This window comes from Rattus norvegicus, chromosome 4, assembly GCF_036323735.1.
Source record: "Rattus norvegicus strain BN/NHsdMcwi chromosome 4, GRCr8, whole genome shotgun sequence".
In the NCBI taxonomy this organism is placed as follows: Eukaryota; Metazoa; Chordata; class Mammalia; order Rodentia; family Muridae; genus Rattus; species Rattus norvegicus.
Window position 1 is genome coordinate 92,256,126 of NC_086022.1, and position 23,170 is coordinate 92,279,295.

General features: G+C 35.3%; 1 protein-coding gene and 1 long non-coding RNA gene across 5 annotated transcripts in view; one reads left to right on the forward strand and one right to left on the reverse strand.

Moving 5' to 3' along the window:
* The window catches only part of LOC120102492 (uncharacterized), a 115,570-nt gene extending 110,211 nt beyond the window's left edge, over nucleotides 1-5,359 (reverse strand). Inside the window, exon 1 of one of the 2 annotated variants that reach the window (XR_005504165.2) lies at nucleotides 5,290-5,359. This is a non-coding gene — a long non-coding RNA (uncharacterized LOC120102492). The remainder of the gene's footprint in view (nucleotides 1-5,289) is intronic. The other variant, XR_010065809.1, reaches the window with a different exon arrangement.
* Nucleotides 1-23,170, forward strand: part of Ccser1 (coiled-coil serine-rich protein 1) — a 1,236,544-nt gene that overhangs the window by 772,230 nt on the left and 441,144 nt on the right. The gene's annotated exons all lie outside the window — the stretch shown is intronic.

Here is a 23,170-nt window from a genome sequence, read left to right on the forward strand (position 1 = left end):
AATAATAAGGTTTGTGGTATAAGCTCTAGTACTTTGAATTAGATGATTGCCCCCCTAGGCTTGGATATCTAAAAGCTTAGTCACCAGGAAGTGGAACTCTTTGATACAATTAGAAGGATTAAGAAGTATGGTCTTGTTTGAGGAACTGTGAAATATAGATAAACTGTGTTATATTTTGTCAGGACTGCCGCCCTATTAAAGTCTAGACTTGAACCCAAAAGAAGAACTGGTGACTCACAAAGTTCCATTAAGTTCTGATCTTTTCTTTCTTTTTTCCTTTATTTATGTGGAAGCCTGGAACATCCACTTCTTTTCTTTTTTTTCTTCCTTCCTTCCTCCCTCCCTTCCTCCCTCCCTTCCTTCCTTCCTTTCTTTCTTTCTTTCTTTCTTTCTCTCTCTCTTTCTTTCTTTTCTTTTTTTCATGAGCTAGGTGCTAGTATTGTCTTATTTTTTCACCAAAACTAGTGGTGTTCTTCGTAATGATTAAAAAAATAATAAAATACACATTGAAACAGAAGAGACTGTAAATACCCAAAGCAGTGTTAGGCAGAAAAAAATAATGTTAAATATTACAGCACCAGATTTCATGAGAGAGATACAGTAACAAGAATGCATGGTATGGACACAAAGTCAAGGATGGTTAAGAATAGAGTAGAACCAAACAGCAAGGTATGAACATTTCACAGGTACAAACACTATAGATTTGGAGAAAGGTATTGAAACAATACATTAAAAAAGAGACAACCTTTTAAACAAAAAAATGCTAGGAACTCTTGTCAATCCACATGTACGGGAATGAAACTGGATCCTTAACTTTGCAGGCTGTACAGCAATCAATTGCAAATTATTTAAAAACATAATTGTAAGATTCAGAACACAAACCATTTGAGGAAAAACTATAGGCACATGCAATGGCTTTTCTAAAAGGACTGTAGGATCTCAGGTGATTATCACAAGGCTTACTCAGTCTAAACACATGAAATCAAAATGTTTCTATGCAGCAGAAATAATCAGCAGGATGAAAATAGACTACAGAATAGAAAAACTTAGCCAAGTACATATCCAAGAAAGGATTAAAACCTAAAATTATAAAGAAGTTAAAATATAAATATAAAAGTGAATTACAGGGGTTGGGGATTTAGCTCAGTGGTAGAGCGCTTGCCTAGCAAGCACAAGGCCCTGGGTTCGGTCCCCAGCTCCGAAAAAAAAAAAAAGGAAAAAAAGTGAATTACATGCATGGTTTTCAAAGGTAGAAAGATAAAAATCCAATAAATATATGAAAAATTTTCACTATCCAAATTAGCTTAATGCAACTGAAAATTACAATGGGATTCTGTATTATTTTAGTCAAAATGGTTATCATCAAGAATAAAGAATAATAAGTGCTAGAAACAATAGCAGCAGAAGAAATCTACTGCTAGGGAAATATAAACTGTTCCAAGTATTATTGGAATCATTTTGAAATTTCCTCAGAAAACAAAATGTAACCACTGTTTGATCTGTCCTATAGCTCCTGAAAAGCTCACCAAAGAGATTGGAGCCAGCAAAGACATTCTACACATCTAGGTTCACTGCAGTACAGTGCCTGATAGCCAAGATGTTATTCAGGGATGCGCAATTACAGAGAAAGTAGTAAATAGATACCATGTAGTTCCATATAATATACAGGAAAATGAGCAGAACTGAGGATCATGTCAAAATAACTAAGCCAGAATCAAGAAGACAAACATATGTTTTGTCTTCTATGTAGTACATAGATTTTGAGTAGGAAAGGATTATATGAGAGGGAATGGGGGACGAAAGGGAACAAGATAAAAGAGGAGGATGGCAGAACATGAGTAAAGTCCTGATATAAAGGGATGACAGTGTCACAAGGAATCCAATCACGTTGTATTCCAACTACTTAAAAGTAATATTTCAAGAACTTTAGAAAAGAGTTATGATTAAATTAAAAACAAGGTAGTGTTCTATAGGTATCTGTTAAATCTATTTGGTTCATAACTTGTTAGTTTCACTGTGTCTCTGTTTAGTTTCTGTTTCCATGATCTGTCCATTGATGAAAATGGGATGTTGAAGTCTCCCACTATTATTGTGTGTGGTGCAATGTATGCTTTGAGCTTTAGTAAAGTTTCTTTCATGACTTTAGGTGCCCCTGTATTTGGAGCACAGATGCTCAGAATTGAGAGATCATCCTGGTAGACTTTTACTTTGATGAGTATATAGTGTCCTTCCTTATCTCTTTTGATAACTTTTGTTTGAAAGTTGATTTTATTCGATATTAGAAAGGCTACTCCAGCATGATTCTTAGGACCATTTGCTTAGAAATTTTTTTCCAGTCTTTTACTCTGGGGTAGTGTCTGTCTTTGTCATTGAGGTATGTTTCCTGTATGCAACAATGTGACATTATAAGTAAACATTCATGTTCTGTTCTTTGAGAAAAGCAATGAAATATGGGAAGAAAGCTAGTTACTCAAGCGGACTAAAGTTGTTTTATGTGCATTTGAAAATGTACCAGCAAATCTAAGAGTCAGATACAAGTAAAATTATCACACAAAGGTCTTGTCTTCAAGACGTGAATCTTGAATAAGATCTGGAACATTTCTTTTTTTTTTTTTTGGTTCTTTTTTTTTCCGGAGCTGGGGACCGAACCCAGGGCCTTGCGCTTCCTAGGCAAGCGCTCTACCACTGAGCTAAATCCCCAACCCCAAGATCTGGAACATTTCTTAACTACATTTCTATAAACCCAACATTTGTTGGGATGGAGATTAAATGATTCCTTTAAAGTCCAAAATAATAAAATAGAATCATTTTTAGTTGATGGCAAAATTTATTATAGTATTTTCTATTAATTGTCTCCCTGTTATCTTACAAAATGTCACTTACTCTCTTAAAAATATGTTTACTTCCTCTTTCTTCCATTATATCTTTTAAATAGGCATAACCATTTTTTCCATATCAAATTTATGGATTGAATATAAAAAGTTAATTTTCCTGTTTAACAGTGGATTGCTCATCCTTTGGTAAAGAGAGTAACAATAACTAGTGCAAGGTTCTTGACTAGCAGAATTCTCTTAAAAGAGCTGAGAAAATGCATCTAAGTAGCTGCTTGTATAGCTCGTTTGAGGATTTGCTGGATGGACTAGCTCAAACATATTGGTTCTAAGGCAATGATTTACTACAGTGAACTTGTGAGGCACTGCTATTCAGTATCTTGTTGAGGATGAGTACCCCAACAAACTTAAAGGACATCAAAGGACTACTTCCCAGACATCAGCCAAGACTGATGTCTGTATACAGGCCCTCTAAGGAACAATGGTAGACCACCTGTGTTGATTTTCTAGTTCATTTCCTATTGCCAAGACAGAGAGCAGGGCTTAAAAACAGGATATGCAATTAAAATAAGAACAACCCATCAAAAAGAGCAATAGTTCTCTGTTGGTACTTAAAGAAATACTGGTGTTTAAAGTTTTACTCAGATTTTCAGTTGCCATGAAGATAGACAGCAAGATCTAATGGGCAACTATAATTCAAAGCTTGATATTTATTAAATTTTATGTGCCTTTTTTGGAGCACCTTAAAAAAGTGCAGTGTCTGTTAACCTTAGACTGTAGTAGATTAGGCAGATGCACATAAGTTTTTGAATTGGAGCTTGTTGTAAATTTAAGTAGGTACTCAAAGAAGTAAGGACATGCAAGGAAAGGAAATGGTAATTCTATTTAAGAGGATTTCTGAAAGCCTCATGACAAAGTGACATAAGTTCAGCTGTTCTTGAAGATGCCTGCTGTAGCAAAGATATTACAGTGATCGTCTCTCTCATGAGAACAACACAGAAATGTGAGTGCATAGGATATTGAGAAATATTAATTATCTGGATGTGTTAAACATGATGTAAGACATTACTCGATAAGTTAATACGACATTAATGGCATGTACTATTATTCATATTATATTAATGATAACTGCATTCTATGACAAAGGGACTCATGTTTAATATTCCATAATTTTTAAAAAAAGTCCAAGCAATAAATTACAGTTAGAATATAATGAAATAACTGTGGATATCCCTTAATGTCCCATATGAATTTTAATTTTCTGTATCACAGTTAAAGAATAATAAATAATTAGATGGAGCATGATCTAATTTTTCTACTATAAACAAATTGGGAAAATTTATTCTGTATATTAATAAACATTTTTCAGTTTTGTTATGATTAGATTACTAATCTAATACCCTTATGTGTATAGAAGTTACAAGTGATTTCCACTCTATCTTGAAAAATTATAGGATCATTTTAGTATTCATTTAATTATGCTTTCTATTAATATGTCTGAATTCAAATGTTAGGAGACCACTGATAGATTAAACATGTAGTCATTTTTCTAAATGCAAAGTGCTAAGTATACTTAGGTCTATAAAATCATTATATGAAGTGTGTAATTATTATAGTAAAGATTATTCATCCACTCTAATTAAAATTCTTGTCATCTTATATGCAGTTTATATTATTTTATGTTTTGCATCATATTTTTCCCTGTTTCCTTGATTTGGAAGGTGTAACAGTGAGGGTGTTGGGAATAACTCAGAAGTGAGCCATAGGGGATCTGCTCTTTGCTGATCTTATTTATGTAAACTGTTTTCAGAAATACCAAACACTTGCCAAAATAGGTCACATTTACAAATGATAGATTTAGCTTTTGCAACAAATGCTGCATACTTTCCTCCTTAAGCCTGGGCCATTCTTAGGAAAAGCTAATTATCTTAGGGCTCTGAGTCAGCTGTGCCAAATGGTCTCACAGTCAGCAGCAGAAAAGAAATGAAGCACAGAGCGGTAAACCTTGGGGATTCACCTGGCCTCCTTTGCAGCCAAGAGTGTTCCTATGGTGTCAGACAACAATTAAAATATTGAACTTGAAGGTGACTCAGAAAAAGGGCAAACTGAAAAGTGTAACTTTCTCAAACAGGTCATGCAGAGTAGAGTGGAAAGATAGGCAGTCTTAAAAGAACATGAAGAGTGGAATAATTTGTAGTTGTGCATAGAAAGCTATCCATCTACTTGTGTGGGAAAGTATAACACAGCAAGGAATGGACTGGCAGTGTGCCCTCTGTGAGCCATTCCCACTACCTGAGTCATCACAGAAGGAGTGTTCAACATTCCTGAGTTCAATTTACTCCAAATAACTTAGGGACTCAGCCTAAATAACTTGAGAAGCTGCTTCTAATGTGTATTCTGTGAGTATGTATAGAAAAGATCTTGTCGCTATTGACTCAGTGTGTAGAATATGCCCTACCTGAGCCCAGGTACTTCTGGAAAACAAGTTGAGGTGTTAGTGGGCTGAAGAAATAACTTCCAGCAAGCACAGCATATGCTCACACAGAGCACTGTTACATCGTCATCTCACTGTTACATCGTCATCAATGTTGGTGATGTGGGTTGGGTGGGGAAGAGATACTTTGGAGTTTCAGTGTTTCCTGCAGGTTTGCAAATTCCTGTATGAAAAGTAAAAAGTTATATTTAAGTTCTTTAAAATCATAGAGTACATCTTGTAATTGCAGTTCCTCAGCAGGCTGGGGCAGAAGGATCACAGTGTCAAGTCTTGCTTGGGTAATTTAGTTACACACAAATATTGAAATATAATAATAAAAACAAAAACAAGAACAAGGTATGGTAAGAGTATAGATCTGCTCAGTAGCAAGTACTTGCCTAGTATATATGCAGGAATAAGTTTGGTTCCAAATTAGAAAAAAATATGTATATTAAGATTAAAGAGTAACTTTTTTATTATATTGATACCACAGTACTTGATTTTCAGGCCTTCACTAGATTGACATTCCTTGAGCAGTAATGTCCAATCCTTCCATGGTTCGTGAACATTGTGCTTGGAGTAACACCCAAAATGATTTAAAAATGTATCCTCTCAAGTGTATCCATAGAATTTACATGATTTGTTCCTTCTTAATCTAACAAAGCAGTAGTATGAATAGAAGTTTAAGAACAGAAAAATATGCGTTTAAATTTCACTTGACTTATATTTGCTAATAGAAATATGGAAGAATTAAAATCTATTCATTCACCTTTACCATTCTTTCCTGAATATTCATGGACTTTTCTAGAAGAATCATTTATTCAGAAATTCAAGCCTTTAGATGTCCTGACGAAGTAACTGTACAGGGAAATTCAGGAGGTCATTTCATTTATGCACAGTACTTTACTGCATTGTGGAACACAAATCTGTCAGATGAAAATTTAATACTTTGCATATCTCTGAATTTAAATTAATAACCCTTATTTATTTTTTGTGTTTTATACTTTGCTGTTCCTTGAAATTTGTTATGACAGGACTAAGCATGTTTACTAAAGTAAGATTTCCAACAGTGTGAAACAATCTGATTTATTTGTTTAATATTGACTCTCCAAAAGAGCTAACAATGAGTGTATCGGGTTACATCATAAAGGCCATGTTATCAAGTTGATATTTCAAGTTGATATGTTTTTGAAAGCTAAGGCTACTGTACAATGTAATAATTGGAATTATAGAAAGGATCTAGGGCAAAAGTTAAGTATTTCACTCTTATGCTGTATTCTTACTCAGATTTTAGCACTCTTAGAGACATGAAGGAAACTTTCTAAAACAATCATTGACAGAAATTGTATGAATGTAAAAAATTCATCATTATTATTATATAATTCATAAATTGACTGGATCACAAAATCATATATTAAAATTGAGGCAAAAAATGTTCAGTGTGGTGGGGAGACAGTTAAGTGGAGAGGCCCTTGGTCTTGTGAAAGCTCAAGCCCCAGTGTAGGAGAAGCCAGGGAGTTGAGGTGGGAGTGGGTGGGTGGGTAGGGGAACACCCTCATAGAAGCAGGGGGAGGAGGGATCGGATAGGGGGTTTCCGGAGGGGAAACCCGGAAAGGGAATAACATTTGAAATGTAAATAAAGAAAATATCAAAAAAAAAAGCTGATACATCTTACAGATGACCTGAGTTTAGTTCCCCACACCCACATCAGGAAGTTCAAACCCACCTGTTAACTTCAGCTCCAGAAAATAGGTATAGTTCTCCCCTGCATGCACACACGTGCGCACACGTGCACACACACACACACACACACACACACACACACACACACACTCAATCAATTTAAAAAAAATCACAGATGATATTCAAGTTTATCTAATTCTAATTTTCAACTTTGCTGAGGAATAAAAATGGCCTTAGATTCAGAGCGATTCGACCAACCAACCTTAAAAGAGAAATTATGTAATCATTTAACTTTTCTTCTGAATGAATTTCTTTCTTTCTTTTTTTTTTTCCCCCGGAGCTGGGGACAGAACCCAGGGCTTTGCGCTCACTAGGCAAGCGCTCTACCGCTGAGCTAAATCCCCAACCCCCTCTGAATGAATTTAAACTAAGCACAAACTCTGTGTATTAATACCATATTTATCTTGAAAGATAAATAATTACCTATTTTATAAGAATCATAGAGGTTTCCATTCATTTTCTTCACTTAATGTTTGTTTAGCTATTTTCACATTCTGAACATCACTGTAAATACTGGGCTGTAGTTTTATAAGATAAGCAGGGAGCCTACAGTCAATAGACCATGCATGATGGAGCAAAGAAATAGCCTGTGTGTAAAATAATAATTAACTGAAGAAGAAAGATGTTGTGAGTAGTGAATTGTAAGCAGAGCCATCTCTTACATCTCTTTACTGAGCCATCTCTGCAGTGTGAATTTAGACATTTTTAGTTGTAACAAACAACTTTAATGGTCAAATGAATGTCATCATTGTCTCTGAAGATTCAAAGAAAACATTGAGAGAAAGTGGGCTACTTAAGAGAAAAGAGATTTATTCAAAAGTATTTGGTTTTGAGTCTTTGGCCACATTCTTCAAAGTTTATCAACTAGTACTTCTGATCACATAAGGACAGCTCCTAATTGCAATGCATTAAAAAATATCTTAACACTTATCAACTTGTATGTCAAGAGATAGGCAAGTATCTTCAAGTATCCGGTAAGGGTGAGTGGACACTGTGAAAGCCCAAGCAGGTTGTTACTAGTGGCAAAGGTTGTGCAAGTTCTTCTGGCAGAAATGACAGGAGTTAAGGAAAAGTGCCAGGCAGAGAGAAATGGGAAAGATTGTATTACTCTGTAATAACTAAATGCCTGGAACTCGGTACTTGCAAGAAAAGCTTATTTAGTTCATGTTTTTGTTATGGAAATTCTGAGATTAGACTGCTCTATCATCTAGGCCCAAAGGCGACCACATGGTAGGTGTATTGCAATGACATCTATTTACAGAAGATATCATATAGTCAGACAGGACCTCAGAGTGATTCTGGCTCTGTACTCACTTTGTCTTAGCTACTTGTTCTCCTGGGAACAAATTCATTCCACAAGACTTGCATTCATCCTCCTAAGGAGAATGCCTAGCTACCTAACAGATTTTACCTCTTCTTTTTGACACTGGGAAAAAAACAAGCCTCTGACTGATGAATCCTTTGACATGCACAAGCACATCCAAATATCACCATTCATTTATAAGATGGTAGTATAAGCATATTTAGCATGTACACATCACTGTTCTTAAATTTTCAAATATCCTAAAAGATGATTATGTTTTAAAAGTATTAAAGTCATAATGCTGTTTTTTGACTTGTCTGTGGTAATCAAAGAATCTGTTACTACTGAAAAATTAAAAAAAAAAACAATGGATTTTATTTGTGTGAAATTGTCTCATCTACTAAGTTATTCCATGTCAAGGCCAAAAATATATACCAATTCTTAAAAACCTATAGTATTAAGGAGGCTCTAGTTTTAATATATTTTTCAAGAACATTACTTTGTTTAGTTAAAACTATATGCAAGAAAGATAAGGCACACCGTACTTCACGTAAAACATGGACAAATAATAACACTAGAGTTGCAGATATCCAACAGGAATTATGTCACACATCTCATTGGTACTTAAAACTAAAATTTAAAATGTATATGGATATAGTAATACCACATATTTGCTTGCATTATTTGCATGATTGAATATTTGATGTTTTTGCCAATTGCCTAAAATGTTGGAAAGATAGCTCAGCAAAAAAGAGTACTAGGTGGCCCTAAGAGAACCTGTGTTTGATTCTCTACAACCATGTTGGAAGGTCCACAGCCACCTATAGCTCTAGTTCTCATAGATCTAAGATGATTTTCCTGGCTCCATTCCAATTCACATGCATATACTCTCACAGAAATGTATTCTTAGGATTTTGAAAAAAATAAATGTTCTAAATGATCATGTGATAATTTCAGTAACATAAAGGCCAAGAAATGAGTTACAGCTGCTGTCAATGGATTTCCCATTGGTGATCCTCATATTCCTCAATTCATTCAACTAGTGCTAGTGGAAGACAAAACTAGAGTAAATTATTATGTCATGTAGTAAAACCCTATGCCTAATGCACTTCTTCTTCAGTAACATAATGTGAAAATACATCACAGGCACACAACCGCAAATAAATATAAAACCACAAAAAGTAATGATTGTTATATGTTTCATGAAGGCAAGGACTGCCAATATCTGTTTTATTCGTGGCTGTATCACAGAGCCAAGGAGAAATAATGACATTTGGCCCATATTGCCTTTATGAAATGTGTCAAGAAATGACACTGGACACTGGCTCAGAGCTTAAGAACCTTACTTTTTCTTCCAAAAGACCTGAGTAGGACCTACATAATGGCTCACAAACATTTATAATTCTAGTTCTGGGGGATCCAGCACACTCTCTGGCCTCTGTGAGCACTATGTAAGCATATGGTGCACAGATATATGGGCAGGCAAAACATCAATATCCATTAAATAAGAGCAAACAAATCTCATAAGAAGGAAAGTAAACATACTTAAGTTGCAGAAAAGTTTGGTGGTTTTTTAAAAATATTGATGGACATTCAATGAAGTACAATTATTGGGACAATTAAAGTTTCTGTTATGCATGTTGTCAAAAGATGGCAAACAAAGTTGGGATTCCATTGCTGGGCACAGAACATAAATTTCCTAGAGAGGAAGTAGAGCAACCAGTGTGAACCATGAGAAACTTGCAAAGTGCTGTTAGTAGCTGATTTCCTCGAACTCATCAAGTTCAAGGAACTCGAATGAACTGGAAATATTGAACATTTCTTGAGTAATAGTTGCCCTGATAAAAGAAAAGAACCTCCTAATGAAGATTAATACCAGTGAAGACGAGCTAAGACACAGAAGAGGAGATGAACAGAGATTGAGATTGTCTGGAAGATGGACCAGCATTTTCTAGTCCTCTCCCATTTTAGAGAGATTCAGTTTAGCAAGTGATTGAAAATATCAGTGTAAGAAACATATTAAAAGTCATTTAACATTTTTATTGGATAAAATCATGTGTTAATTCATGAAATTTAAGTATCTGTATTCAATGTATTATATATATATATATTTCATTGAGTCTGTTTTCTTTAAATCATGATTAAAATTTAAGTACACTAAATATTGTAATAGTTTTTTTCATCCATGTTCTTTATTTTGGAGAAATTGTTTATTTATATTTTGCATATCACGGTGGTTTAGATCCAGAAATGACAACTATCATCTTGACAGAAAAGGGACATTTTTCATTAAAGAATTGCTTTCTAAGAGGCAGTCTCAAATCATCAATTTCTCATTCATAATCTTCTATCCACAACTATGCTTAGGCATTTAACAGGAAAATGTAAAGTCTCCATTTTCTGGTAAATGTCACCTATAAAATTGAACATTTTATAAGTTACCATCAAAATTTTACAGATTTATTTTTAATATTAGTAATACTTGGTTTAAACATGAGGCATTCTAACTGAATATAATATAATCATGTTGCACTCTTTAAATACATAAATGATTTATAAAGTGAATATTCAAGTGCTGAGGGATTGCCTCAGTGACCAAAAGTGGTCTCTTTTTAGAGAGCCTAGGTTTAATTCCCAGTATCTACACCACAGGAGAAAAAAAAGAGAGAGAGAAAAAAAAGCCAAAAAACACATGTATCTCTTGCTCCAAGGGGTTGTATACCCTCTTCTGACTTTCATGTTCACACAGGAGCACATATTCTCTCTTACAAGAATTTATGCGAACAAAGTGAAATAAAAACAATTATTTTAAAATACATCATTCAATAAATACTGACTCATATACTTAGTACAATCAGCACCCAGCAAGCACTATTGTGGCAGTGAGATCATACCAAAATAATAAAGTCAAGGACGTTCATTCATGTGACACTTACAGTTGATGCACAAGAGTAACAAACCTCTAGGGTACATTCAAAGATTTTGTCTTCATGGAGTTGAAGAAAAAGCAGTAGACTTTAATATTTGACAGAAATCAAAGTAGGTTTCGAGAAGGTTGCTGAACAAAAGAAAAACAAAAGAATAATAGGGTTGACAACAGAGAACTAATACAAAAAGAATTGCAAAGAAAATTTTAAAAATATGAAAAGAACCAGTGTTTACAATATTATAGGTCACACATTAGAATGTAGTATTTGAAGATAAAACTGTCTCTACATATGTAAACTTCCTGTTGGCTTGTGTTTCCACCATTGTTGTACACTGAAGCAATACATCTTTCATTGTATATATATTTTATTAAGTTTCTTTCAAGTTAATGTTTAACGTTATCGGCTAGGAGCTGTTAGGAACAATAACGCATTGAGCGTCTATAATTCTGAGTTGTTGATTATTGTCACATCTGATATAGAAATGCTTTTCTAGAAATGACCACTCCAATAAGAGCACCAGAAGCCCTACCAATAGTTCAGCTCAGGACAAACTTTACCACATGGAGACTCATAAATTTGAGAATCCAAGTCCCTGCGGCAGAAGAAATTTAACTTATGCAGTGTAGCACGATGAGAAGTGCCAGGATTCTGGGGACATGGATGCATTGGACTAGTTTAATACTTTAGTTAGCCTGGAGCAACCATCATCACAAACTCTATGAAATGTTATTTGTGCCTGTACAGTAACATTAATTTTCTTTTAATCTTTGTCTGCCTCAGGAAATATATCAATTGAATTTCACATTTCTTTCCAGGGAATCAGGGACTCTGAAATTCAAGTTCATTTACCTTAATTTTTCCCCACATTTATTTTGAAATCATAGACAAATTAAAACCTAAGAATTTATTGTCTTGCATTTACTTCCTTAAAATGAAAAAAATATATTTACTGTTTAGGTTGATGATGTGAACTTTAATGAAATGAATGGATTATTCAATTTATTTGAGAGGAATGAATACATCTAATTCAAACAACAGAATTATCAAAAGCCCACGGGTTGTTTTTTGAACAAGTCTATGAGTCATAAGGTGTGTGTGAAACTATACACTCTTGGTTTAGTATTCAACTCCATCTCTTTTGACTTAAATCTTCTTGTATAAGTTACCTTAAAACTTTGTCTTTGATTTTCACTATTATAAAACAGGACTAATGCTGTCACCTTCAATAGGGTGGAATGTAATTAGCAATATGCTTTCCATGGTATCTATTATCTTAAAAATTTTGTTTTAATATAAAATTTTTTGGTGTGGGACCGTGGAGCTATAGGTATATAAAAATGAATGGAAATCCAAATGCTAACAATATATTATAAGAAACTAAAATTCTAAGTAAGCATTTGACACACATATAATTTTACCCTTTTTGAAAGATGAAATACTGATAAGTGGTTATTAGCCCAAAAGCTCGAATTACCCAAGATACAATTCCCAGACCACATGAAGCTCAAGAAGAAGGACTAACAAAGCGTGGATGCTTCAGTGCTTCTTAAAAGGGGAAACAAAAATATTCATAGGAGGGTATATAGAGACAAAGTTTGGAGCAGAGACTGAAGGAATGGCCATTCAGAGCCTGCCCCAACTGGAAATCCTGCTCATATACATACAACCACAAAACCTAGACAATATTGATGAAGCCAAGAAGTGCATGCTGACAGGTGCCTGATATAGCTGTCTCCTGAGAGGTTCAAACAGAGCATGACAAACACAGAGGCGAATGCTAGCAGCAAACCATTGAACAGAGAATGGGATCCCTGTTGTAGGAGTTAGAGAAAGTATTGAAGGAGCTGAAGGGGCTTACAACCCCATAAGAACAACAAAACTAACCAACCAGAGCTCCCAGGGACTAAACCACCATCCAAAAAGTACACTTGGACAGACTCATGGCTCCAGCTGCATATGTAGCAGAGGATGGCCTTGTTGGGCACCAATGGGACGACAAGTCCTTTGTCCTGCCAAGGCTGGACCCTCCAGTGTAGGGGAATGTCAGGGCAGGAATGAGGGAAAGGAGGGTGGTTGGGGGGGAACACCATTATCGAAGGAAGAGGAGGGGGATAGGATAGGGAGCTTATGGATGGGAAATTGGTAAAGGGAATAACATTTGAAATGTAAATTAAAAGAATATCCAATTAAAAAGAAATTTAATTTTTTAAATTTAATAAATAAAATAAATACATCAACATACACTTTACAAAATGTTATCTGTATCTACTTTAAAATATTTAATAAATATCCTGATAAAGAAAGATGAAAACAAATTTTCACAAAAATGAACATTGATTATTTAATTTTTCATAAAAAATCAATTTTAGCCAAATATTGAATGCTAAGGCGGAGTTAATTAATATTTTGAAGTCATAAGTTTTTTTATATTAAAACAAAATTAACAAAAAATTTTCTAATGAAATGTAGAGAAAAGAACAACTAAAAATCATGTTGATAACACGTAGTTCAAAAATATTCTCATTTGTTATATGATGGGCAATATTAAAACATATTTCCACCATAAATCTATTATATTTCTATAAGTAACAATTGTATTGTGTTACTAAACATTGCAAATTTTACTATATAATAGTCCCCAATTGGAACCCCATTGTTTTGGGCAGTATGCATTGACATTGTATGATGGGACATCATTCACAGAGCAAAAGTTTGCATATTCTGAACCAAAGTGTTGGTCAAAGAACAATTGTACAATTAATGCTGGGAAAATTTTGTATTCATAACCCGCTTTATTGTTCATTTAACGTTTGGTTGTCTGTGCATTCTTATGTAATACCTCAAAGATTACTATCTCAATTTAGAAAGCTGCACTGAAGTTAAAATCAATACATGAAACATCCTGTATCATGTACAAATGTCTTCCTTCAGAAGAGGACAGAGTTATCAAAGACAATGTGCACTTTCTATTTTCAAAATGACAGCACTTAATAGTGATGTGGTGATGTGGCTGAGAATGTGTTTTTGGAAAAGGGAAGATGAACAATTTGAAGCAACCAGCATGGACTACAGATGGCAGGCACAGACTCTCAAAGGTGCCTAGCATGACTAACATTGAAAGCACAACAGAAAGAAAAGGAATTTTATAAATATTGACACTTGGATAATTTTTGTCTTTGCATTACCTTTGAGAAAAATTCTGATGAGCTGTCTAAAGACATAAATATGTGCTTTGGACATTTCTATGAGATTTACAATACAAACATTACATAAGGAAAAAAATCTATCATATTGACCGAAAGAATTATCAGCAGTCGTTATGTTTAAACTAGAGATTAGATGTAAGAGTGATTTCTTCAGGATTCTTTTAGTATAAGCATCCATAGGAAGGTTCAGAATTTCTAAATTAATGCAACAAACACACGAGGAATCACGTCCCTCAATATTGATCCTTAGAAAACGAATCTCAAGGATTTAGTTATAAATTTACATATATGCATAAACATTTTCTAACAGAGTAAATGCAAACTACCAATAAATATAAAGCCTACTAGTGAGCCAACAGAGAAACTTCTAGGTATGTTCATATATTTGTCTTCATGGATGTGAAATGTGTAGACTTTAATATTTGACAAAAATCAAAGTTGACTTCAAGAAGTTGGTGTATGAAAGATGAAGGCTGACAACAGAAAACTAATAAAAAAGAATTCCAAAGTAACGTTTTTTAAAATCAGAAGATGATCACCATTTATTATTACACACACCACACATTAAAATCTAATAATTGATAGTAATACTGTTTTACATGTGTAAACACCACATTGATTTTTTTCCCATCAATCTTGAAACAAATGATACAACTTAAAGTTATCAAGGATGTTCACAGAAATATCTTTGCCACTCTCATGATAGGTAAAGCAAAACTTTTGCTTTGGCAAAAGTTGACTTGTTTACTTTGGCAAAGGCTGACTAGTGCTATGATCATTCAAGAGTGTACTGTTCTCCACAAATACTGAATCTCAATTGAAGAAGTGTTTTAGTAAGGAGTAAGGAGGCAGGCATGGAAAACCTCTGATTGTTCTGGGCCATGAATCACAGCTGAGAAGTGAGATAAACAGTATGATTGTACAAAGCTGTGTATCTATTAGTCTAAAAAAATTTCAAAAGGAGAAGAGATCAAGTAAAAGTTCATTTGATTTCACCTTGTACAATTTGACTGTAAGAATAGAATTTATCAAGCTGAAACATTGGGTCAGTGCAGTGTTGTACAGAAAACACACACACACACACACACACACACACACACGATTAGTTTGAAAACTATAGTAGAGTCAATGTTTCATTTTGCAGTGCAAAGAGCAGCAGTATATTAAACTACTAAGAAAGTTCAAGACACACTATGTTCTGGGCATTACTGTGCTTTATGGAGATTATCTCAATTATGCCTAAAATGACTTCAGATTCAAAGCTGTGAATTTTGGAATATGTGGTTCATAAATGCTCAAACGGTTACAGAGCTTTTTAGACAAGATGGATGATAGATATATTAGCAAAATTTTGTTAAAGACAATTATGGATATAAATTCTGAAACTGCCACTTAACATAAATCAAGTTTCAGGCTGCAAGCTTCTTTGTCTCGCAACTGTGGCTATTGAACTCCAAGCTATTTACAGCGCCCATGACTCTCTCTCCTGTGCTTTGGTAGCTGAGACTAAAAGTGAAAAGTTACACAGTTATTTTTAAGATTTTTAATTTTGACTTTCTGCAGTTAAATCATAACACTTTAGGTTTAATTTTTAATTATCACAAGGCTGGGAGTAAAATATATATTCTACACATCTTCTCTATATATTGTTATATTAGAAAAATCAACCAACTAAATCACACATTCTGGATAATACCTTTAAGACCTTTGGGATACAGTAGAGACAAGGAAATATACATGGCTTGATAGAAATTGCAAGAGGATTCTGTCCATCACAAAGAGGATGGTGTCAAACAGGCCAGGCCTGCAGACACAGCTGCCATCACACATCTACCCAGCTACCCCCACTTTCCCATCCAATTGATCTGACACCCACACAGTTGCAGGGACAAGTACACAAATGTCTGAGCACTGGGAAAGTTTGGGTAAAAAGTTCATATTTTCCTCCCAGTTAATAGCTTTTTCTACGTTATGCCTTGCTAAACCATCTTAATTTAGCACACTGCAGAACACTTGCTTCAGGGTAATTCTTCTCTCTACCTACAATTTATAACATTTTGATTTGGTCTCATGTGATTAATTTTGATCAATGCAATGAGTTTATACTCTCCAGTGAGAAAATACATAGAGTTTTCCCAAGTCACATTCCCCAGAGTATTTTAAAACATAATTTACTTTAGACATCCTAGATAGATATTGTATTTATACTAAATCTAGAGAATATTGAAGTAGATTTTGAATCAATTAAAATTCTTTGCATTCGTTTTAAGAGCTAGATAATATGAACCTTAATTTGAATATATCCACATGAATAATTTGATTGTTTATGATTTTATTTGTTTTTCTGAGAGCCGAACTGTCTCGGAGAACAGGGTGGAAATGTATTAATTTCCTTATGAATAAGTTCATTGTGCTTCAGTGGTTATAATAAAAATCATAAGAAATGCCAAAGTTTTTCCTCATACGGTAGATAGATAGATCATAGGCTGGATGATCTTGAAAAGAAAACCGCCTTCCTCTTAAATGTCCCTGCTCACCTAAAGGAAACTCATGCTAATGACTGAGGTTGCCTCTAGAGTCTTTGTTTGGGAATCTCTACATATGTGCTCTAATCTGCCCCATGGCTCTGAGAAGGACAACTGAAAGGAAGGTGGCTCATAGAGGAAGGCCAGTGTAGGTACCAGCTCTTCAGAGAGCCCAGAGTGCTTTTCAATCAGGGTAATACAGTGTCCATTAGGTCCTAGCCAAGCAATGTACTGAGTAAGTCTTAGGAACAGTAGGCATTAACAAAAAAACCCACTTTAGATTTTTCCTTTTACTTTCAACCAAGCTTCAGAGGAATTAGTTTGAATCAGCAGAAACTTAAAAATCTGCAAAAGGTTATTCTAGTAAGAGAATGTAGAAAAATCTACGAGTCACAAAATAAAATTCACATTATTTGGCAGACAAAAAAAAATTACTAGAAGAGAAAAAATGGATAAGTGAGATTTATAACCAGGAAGAAAATTCAACCAATAGAAATAGAGCTTGAAATGGCAAAGGGCAAAACAATCAAGCAATTTGTTTTTATATAAAGACAAATGAAGTCTTTGAGTAAGTGAAAGAATTTATGATAATAAAATAAAGTATATATAAAGATATGAAATAAAATGATCAGCAAATTGTCTAAAAACCTATCAACCCATAAATATAACTTTAGAAAATATGCAAAATAAGGAACCAAGCAAAAGATACAACTTGACATAAAGGTATCAGTTGCACATGGACCAATGATTAACTTAAGTCCCTGAAAAAGGTAGTGGGTAAAGTAAAGAACAGAAAGATTGTATGAAGGAAAAAAAGGTCCATTTTGCCCCCTTTTAAAAATTACTCTCAAATGATAGCTATCAAAGAGTCATAGGAGAGAAAAAAAGTCATGCCAAAATAGTTTAAATAATTATTTAAGCTTGTACACATATGTACTAACTAATTTTATACTCCTTGTCTATCTACAAAAGCTTGCTATAAAAATTCATTCTCCAAATTCAAGGAAGAACACAAGTATTTTATTTAATTTCATTTAAACACAGATGCAATAGTCAAATAGTAGTCAGTGAGTTGGAAGATGAGGAAGAGAAAACAAAGACAGTGTTGGCTTTCACTGTGTGCAAATTCACATGATTCATCCCACCTTCAAGATGAACAGATATGCTATCCGTGATGTTTATTGACTTAAAACACAAAGATCATCTTTAAGGTGATTGTGAAATATATTGGAGGTCAGACACAGAAGTTGGGAACTAGAGTTTTAAAAGACATGGTTCTGAATCCAAACCTGCCCCTGCATACTTCTCCAAAATATTAATACTTGTGCAAATGAATCCATTTTAGAGTGTTGTATCATTAGCATCCATGTTTGAGATGTACCGTTTTTCCTCATACTCTTTTCCTTGTAGCTTAAAACTTTTCAAAATGTGTTCTAAATGAGGACAAATTTTTCTGCTCTGAAGGCAGACTACCATTTGGTAACATATGCTGTCAGGTGGATTCTAGAATGTTTGTCAGCACAGTAATGCACACTTTGTAAACTGGGGAGGAAGGGCTTCTGTAATATTTTAATTCTGTAGCTTTATCAGAATAGTTAAAGAAATTTCATATGTAAAACACTGCATAATATTCTTTTTTTTTATTAACTTGAGTATTTCTTATATACATTTCGAGTGTTATTCCCTTTCCCGGTATCCGGGCAAACATCCCCCTCCCCCCTCCCCTTCCTTATGGGTGTTCCCCTCCCAACCCTCCCCCCATTGCCGCCCTCCCCCCATAGACTAGTTCACTGGGGGTTCAGTCTTAGCAGGACCCAGGGCTTCCCCTTCCACTGGTGCTCTTACTAGGATATTCATTGCTACCTATGGGGTCAGAGTCCAGGGTCAGTCCATGTATAGTCTTTAGGTAGTGGCTTAGTCCCTGGAAGCTCTGGTTTCTTGGCATTGTTGTACTTTTGGGGTCTCGAGCCCCTTCAAGCTCTTCCAGTTCTTTCTCTGATTCCTTCAACGGGAGACCTATTCTCAGTTCAGTGGTTTGCTGCTGGCATTCGCCTCTATATTTGCTGTATTCTGGCTGTGTCTCTCAGGAGCGATCTACATCCGGCTCCTGTCGGTCTGCACTTCTTTGCTTCATCCATCTTGTCTAATTGGGTGGCTGTATATGTATGGGCCACATGTGGGGCAGGCTCTGAATGGGTGTTCCTTCAGTCTCTGTTTTAATCTTTGCCTCTCCCTTCCCTGCCAAGGGTATTCTTTTTCCTCATTTAAAGAAGGAGTGAAGCATTCACATTTTGATCATCCGTCTTGAGTTTCGTTTGTTCTAGGGATCTAGGGTAATTCAAGCATTTGGGCTAATAGCCACTTATCAATGAGTGCATACCATGTATGTCTTTCTGTGATTGGGTTAGCTCACTCAGGATGATATTTTCCAGTTCCAACCATTTGCCTACGAATTTCATAAACTCGTTGTTTTTGATAGCTGAGTAATATTCCATTGTGTAGATGTACCACATTTTCTGTATCCATTCTTCTGTTGAAGGGCATCTGGGTTCTTCCCATTTTCTGGCTATTATAAATAAGGCTGCGATGAACATAGTGGAGCACGTGTCTCTTTTATATGTTGAGGCATCTTTTGGGTATATGCCCAAGAGAGGTATAGCTGGATCCTCGGGCAGTTCAATGTCCAATTTTCTGAGGAACCTCCAGACTGATTTCCAGAATGGTTGTACCAGTCTGCAATCCCACCAACAATGGAGGAGTGTTCCTCTTTCTCCACATCCTCGCCAGCATCTGCTGTCACCTGAGTTTTTGATCTTAGCCAATCGCACTGGTGTGAGGTGAAATCTCAGGGTTGTTTTGATTTGCATTTCCCTTATGACTAAAGATGTTGAACATTTCTTTAGGTGTTTCTCAGCCATTCGGCATTCCTCAGCTGTGAATTCTTTGTTTAGCTCTGAACCCCATTTTTTAATAGGGTTATTTGTTTCCCTGCGGTCTAACTTCTTGAGTTCTTTGTATATTTTGGATATAAGGCCTCTATCTGTTGTAGGATTGGGAAAGATCTTTTCCCAATCTGTTGGTTGCCGTTTTGTCCTAACCACAGTGTCCTTTGCCTAACAGAAGCTTTGCAGTTTTATGAGATCCCATTTGTCGATTCTTGATCTTAGAGCATGAGCCATTGGTGTTTTGTTCAGGAAATTTTTTCCAGTGCCCATGTGTTCCAGATGCTTCCCTAGTTTTTCTTCTATTAGTTTGAGTGTGTCTGGTTTGATGTGGAGGTCCTTGATCCACTTGGACTTAAGCTTTGTACAGGGTGATAAGCATGGATCGATCTGCATTCTTCTACATGTTGCCCTCCAGTTGAACCAGCACCATTTGTTGAAAATGCTATCTTTTTTCCATTGGATGGTTTTGGCTCCTTTGTCAAAAATCAAGTGACCATAGGTGTGTGGGTTCATTTCTGGGTCTTCAATTCTATTCCATTGGTCTATCTGTCTGTCTCTGTACCAATACCATGCAGTTTTTATCACTATTGCTCTGTAATACTGCTTGAGTTCAGGGATAGTGATTCCCCCTGAAGTTCTTTTATTGTTGAGGATAGCTTTAGCTATCCTGGGTTTTTTGTTATTCCAGATGAATTTGCAAATTGTTCTGTCTAACTCTTTGAAGAATTGGATTGGTATTTTGATGGGGATTGCATTGAATCTGTAGATTGCTTTTGGTAAAATGGCCATTTTTACTATATTAATCCTACCAATCCATGAGCATGGGAGATCTTTCCATCTTCTGAGGTCTTCTTCAATTTCTTTCCTCAGTGTCTTGAAGTTCTTATTGTACAGATCTTTTACTTGCTTGGTTAAAGTCACACCGAGGTACTTTATATTATTTGGGTCTATTATGAAGGGTGTCGTTTCCCTAATTTCTTTCTCGGCTTGTTTCTCTTTTGTATAGAGGAAGGCAACTGATTTATTTGAGTTAATTTTATACCCAGCCACTTTGCTGAAGTTGTTTATCAGCTTTAGTAGTTCTCTGGTGGAACTTTTGGGATCACTTAAATATACTATCATGTCATCTGCAAATAGTGATATTTTGACCTCTTCTTTTCCGATCTGTATCCCTTTGATCTCCTTTTGTTGTCTGATTGCTCTGGCTAGAACTTCAAGAACTATATTGAATAAGTAGGGAGAGAGTGGGCAGCCTTGTCTAGTCCCTGATTTTAGTGGGATTGCTTCAAGTTTCTCTCCATTTAGTTTAATGTTAGCAACTGGTTTGCTGTATATGGCTTTTACTATGTTTAGGTATGGGCCTTGAATTCCTATTCTTTCCAGGACTTTTATCATGAAGGGGTGTTGAATTTTGTCAAATGCTTTCTCAGCATCTAATGAAATGATCATGTGGTTCTGTTCTTTAAGTTTGTTTATATGATGGATCACGTTGATGGTTTTCCGTATATTAAACCATCCCTGCATGCCTGGGATGAAGCCTACTTGATCATGGTGGATGATTGTTTTGATGTGCTCTTGAATTCGGTTTGCCAGAATTTTATTGAGTATTTTTGCGTCGATATTCATAAGGGAAATTGGTCTGAAGTTCTTTTTCTTTGTTGTTTCTTTGTGTGGTTTAGGTATAAGAGTAATTGTGGCTTCGTAGAAGGAATTCGGTAGGGCTCCATCTGTTTCAATTTTGTGGAATAGTTTGGATAATATTGGTATGAGGTCTTCTATGAAGGTTTGATAGAATTCTGCACTAAACCCGTCTGGACCTGGGCTCTTTTTGGTTGGGAGACCTTTAATGACTGCTTCTATTTCCTTAGGAGTTATGGGGTTGTTTAACTGGTTTATCTGTTCGTGATTTAACCTCGATACCTGGTATCTGTCTAGGAAATTGTCCATTTCCTGAAGATTTTCAAATTTTGTTGAATATAGGTTTTTATAGTAAGATCTGATGATTTTTTGAATTTCCTCCGAATCTGTAGTTATGTCTCCCTTTTCATTTCTGATTTTGTTAATTTGGACACACTCTCTGTGTCCTCTCGTTAGTCTGGCTAAGGGTTTATCTATCTTGTTGATTTTCTCAAAGAACCAACTTTTGGTTCTGTTGATTCTTTCTATGGTCCTTTTTGTTTCTACTTGGTTGATTTCAGCTCTGAGTTTGATTATTTCCTGCCTTCTACTCCTCCTGGGTGTAATTGCTTCTTTTTGTTCTAGAGCTTTTAGGTGTGCTGTCAAGCTGCTGACATATGCTCTTTCCTGTTTCTTTCTGCAGGCACTCAGCGCTATGAGTTTTCCTCTTAGCACAGCTTTCATTGTGTCCCATAAGTTTGAGTATGTTGTATCTTCATTTTCATTAAATTCTAAAAAGTTTTTAATTTCTTTCTTTATTTCTTCCTTGATCAGGTTATCATTGAGTAGAGCATTGTTCAATTTCCACGTATATGTGGGCATTCTTCCCTTATTGTTATTGAAGACCAGTTTTAGGCTTGGTGGTCCGATAGCACGCATGGGATTATTTCTATCTTTCTGTACCTGTTGAGGCCCGTTTTTTGACCAATTATATGGTCAATTTTGGAGAAAGTACCATGAGGAGCTGAGAAGAAGGTATATCCTTTTGCTTTAGGATAGAATGTTCTATAAATATCCGTTAAGTCCATTTGGCTCATGACTTCTCTTAGTCTGTCGACATCACTGTTTAATTTCTGTTTCCATGATCTGGCCATTGATGAGAGTGGGGTGTTGAAGTATCCCACTATTATTGTGTGAGGTGCGATGTGTGTTTTGAGCTTTAGTAAGGTTTCTTTTACGTATGTAGGTGCCCTTGTATTTGGGGCATAGATATTTAGGATTGAGAGTTCATCTTGGTGGATTTTTCCTTTGATGAATATGAAGTGTCCTTCCTTATCTTTTTTGATGACTTTTAGTTGGAAATTGATTTTATTTGATATTAGAATGGCTACTCCAGCTTGCTTCTTCTGACCATTTGCTTGGAAAGTTGTTTTCCAGCCTTTCACTCTGAGGTAGTGTCTGTCTTTGTCTCTGAGGTGTGTTTCCTGTAGGCAGCAGAATGCAGGGTCCTCGTTGCGTATCCAGTTTGTTAATCTATGTCTTTTTATTGGGGAGTTGAGGCCATTGATATTGAGAGATATTAAGGAATAGTGATTAT